Genomic DNA, 4,307 nt, shown 5'->3' with positions numbered 1-4,307 from the left:
GCAGGATTATAGTACCACAAAGACTATTAATTTTATTATGCTTGGTGCCTTTTATTTTTGTTATCTATGTTCGTAATTTAGGTAATTTTCTGATTGGACTTTAGTAGTGGTTTCCACTATCCATGTATTTGTTTGTGTTTGACGAAATTTCATGTTTTCTGTTGGGTATCTGTTCAGTAAATAATTTTCTAATTTTAAATTTTAAATTTTGTTTTCACTTTCTATTGTCAAAAATCTTGTCCAACTGTCCTTTCCAAAAGTGATTCAAATAAAGCTAGAGAAGGGCTAGGCTGGAATTTTCTTTTGATAAATCTTTTAGGCCTAATAAAAGGCTCCATGGTTGGGATATTTTGGGTTGAAGTGTCCAAAAGGGTGTCCTTGTTCGTTTCCAGGGTCAGATGAGAATTTAGTGTCAAGGGGTCACATTTTCCAGGGGACTGGGTTCCATAGTCAATTTCTTTTTTTTTTTTTTTTTTTTTTTTTTTTTTTAAATTACAGAGAAACCAACTGCAAGTCATGGAAAAAAACTGGGTCTCCTTTCAAAGACTTACCCCTCACCAAAGACACATAGCAGAGACCAACTCCCATATGTCCACTCCCTACCCTACCCCGAAGGGATGGCTCTATCATAGCATGATTGGCTCAAGTGTAAGCAAAACCCGTTTGATAAGACCGCGGGCATAGCTAGTATGCAATCATTTCCACTCATGTTGTTTTAGAGGGCAATCCGTATAAATTGCCAAGAGTCCTACCGTGGAGACTATACCTCCCCGGATTCCGTAGGTAAGTCCCCACAGGTAGACCCGCCCCAATAAATATTGATGTAGAATTAGAATTACATCAATATCCTCAGGGTCCAAACATATTCGAGCGGCGGACCAAACCACTATAGTCCCTGCCATTTGGATCAAGGTAAAGCCTAAGTTCAGAGACCCAGCTCCTACCTAACCTACACGATGGTTCTAGTGAAGAGAAGGAGGTCAGCCAGGGGGAGCAATTGAGTGATAGAAAGTAAGAGATAGGAAGATGATCAAGTAAGAGAAAAATTGAGACATTTAGATTCAGACTAGGAGATAATTCACCCAGTTCAAAAGCCCTCTTGCCCGCTACGCAGTTTCAACCATAGGTTGGGAATGCGTAACTCCGTCAAGGCAGTCTCAACTTAAGAGGACGTGTTGTTTGGTGACTTATTGCTGATAAGAGAGAGAAAGAGAGAGAGAGAGTGTTATTGGGAATCGGGAGAGAGAGAGAGAGAGTTGTTGGGAATCGAGAGAGAGAGAGAGAGGAGAGAGAGAGAGAGAGAGAGAGAGAGAGAGAGAGAGGGATGTTACAAGCTGAATCCATCACTACCTTTTGAAATAAAATAACGAGATCTTTTATATCACGTTATAAATAAATATAGTACATACATACATACAAATAATTGATTTTTACAAAATCTGTCATCATGTTGTCATTATATCGACCTTGCTACTTAATCTAGCCGTTACATAAAAAGTTTAAATATGTATATATATATATATATATATATATATATATATATATATATATAGAGTATATACGTATATATATATATATATATATATATATATATATATATATATATATATATATATATATACATATATATATATTTATATATATATATATATATATATATATATATATATATATATATTTATATATTTATATATATATATATATATATATATATATTTATATATATATATATATATATATATATATATATATATATAGTTATATATATATAATATATATATATATATATATATAATATATATATCGAGCTACAATGTCCTTTAATATCTAATTCGCTCTACCTCGGAATTAATATATTTCATATATGCTTAACGAAGGGGAATTTTTTCTCGATAATAGACTTGCCTGGATCGGGACGCGAACCCAGGATGACGCATTCTTTGGGGTGAACTATAAGAGGTTTTAAGCGGTTTTATTCCGAGTGTCGGGAGAGAACGCAAATCGTAAAGGTAGGCGATATTCTATAAAAAACTTAGAAAAACTGTTACCTTTTTGTTGAAAAAGAGAGAGAAGTGTGCAATACTCTCTTTACGTGAATACTTTGGAAAGAGTGATGTGTGGGTATATGTTTTTCCTGCCTATTATCTTTATTACAGATGGGTCCAATTCCATGGTTAATTAGAGACGGGATTCTCTAACCTGACTAATACGAGACATAGTGACAATTGGGTTTGGGAGTTGAAACCTCAGTCAGGAGGGTATTAAGAATGTTATCTTACTGGTTTCTTTATAGGCAGATTTAACTTTTTATGCCATTATGACTTGTTAATCATTTTGTTATATTTTATAACCAACTGCTTTGGAAATAAATAGCATATTTTTTGTATTTACGCAGTCTAATAAGCCTAGTGACATGGTTGCAGACAGGGCACCGTTGGCAACAAGTAAGAGTCCCCAGTTTGTGTAATTTAGTGAATAAGGGAGGGGGATTACATATATATATATATATATATATATACTATATATATATATATATATATATATATATAGTATATATGTATGCATACATATGTATGTATGTATATATATATATATATATATATATATATATATATATATATATGTATGCATAAATATGTAGGTATGTGTATATATATATATATATATATATATATATATATATATATATATATATATGTATATATATATATATATATATATATATATATAAATAGTATATATATATATATATATATATATATATATATGTATATATATATATATATATATGCATATATATATATATATATGTATGCATATATGTATGTATATATGTATATATATGTGTGTATATATATATATATATATATATATATATATATATATATATATATATAGATATGTATATACATATATGTAGTATATATATGTATATATATTTGTTGGTAATATCATCCATTAAGAATAAATCTGCAATCAAATACATAACTTAATCAAGGAAATTATGTGACTAACGGACATAGGCAATTCATGCAGTACAGTTCATTACTTAAATATTCTAGCACAGAGTCAATAGGGGGACTTTTGTAAACAAAGAACATACATCAAAACTGACAAAGATATCGCCAGGGTTTAGTACAATGTTATTTAATTTTTCCACAAGATCAAGAGAATTCCGGATGTGTGAATTAGATACAGTTCCTAGTAGCGGGGATAACAATTTAGTAAGATATTTAGATAGTTATTCATATGTATATATATGTATATAGTTCAGTGGGCTCAGTACGTATAAATTTAATATCTAAATGGCTTGTAAAAATTCTTCTTACTCCTTTGTAGAAAACAGTTTCTAACACGAATGTTAAAAACAATGTTGATTTTATAAACAAAATGAATAGTTTAAATTTGAAGTTTGATTTTAATATGGTTAGTTTTTGATGTTGTCTCTTTATTTACAAAAGTGCCTGTAGATGACTTACTTGGATATTTGGAGGAGGAATTAGAAAGTCATGACATTCCCTAAAGTGTAGCAAACCTCATTAGTCTCATAAGGTTATGTATCAAAGATAGTAAATTTTGTTTTAATGGGGGATTTTTTGTACAAAAGTTTGGCATGGCTATGGGTAATCCCTTATCTCCTGTCCTTAGCAATATTTACATGGAATTTTTTTAGACAAAACTCTTACCAAGAATTTTTCCCCAAAAAGTTATTTGGTTTAGATATGTGGATGATATCTTCTGTCTTGGCCAGTTCACGAAAATCTCCAGGAATTCCTTAATAATCTCAATAATTTAGTCCCTTCTATAAAATTTACTGTAGAGGAGGAAAGAAATTGTAATTTGAATTTTCTTGATGTAACTATCCATAGAAATGATAGAAATTTCACCTTTTCAGTCTTTCGAAAATCAACTAACATTGCCTCTTTTGTTCATTACTGCTCCAATCACCATCAAAATGTTGAATTTCTCTGTTTTTATGGGATGCTTCCTAAGGGGCTTTACGAGTCTGTAGCCCGCAGTTTATTGAGTCTGAAATTAAAACTATTTATGATATTGCATTGAAACTTAAATACCAAAGGACTTTTATAGATGTGGCATGGAAAAGAGCTAGAAAAACATTTTATTTCAACTAATGACAAACTTGAATTTAGTAAGCATAACATTCTAAAATTACCCTATGATGAAAGGTTTTTAGATACTAGAATTTTAAAGCTTTTTTCACATAAATGTTGTTTTCAGTAATAATAATGTCAAGAGTTTAGTAATAAAAAATTCTCCTAAAGATCTTCCAGGCTGCATATATGAAA

This window comes from Macrobrachium nipponense, chromosome 43 (genome assembly GCF_015104395.2).
Source record: "Macrobrachium nipponense isolate FS-2020 chromosome 43, ASM1510439v2, whole genome shotgun sequence".
Classification (NCBI taxonomy): Eukaryota; Metazoa; Arthropoda; class Malacostraca; order Decapoda; family Palaemonidae; genus Macrobrachium; species Macrobrachium nipponense.
Note: the sequence above shows the minus strand (reverse complement) of the source record.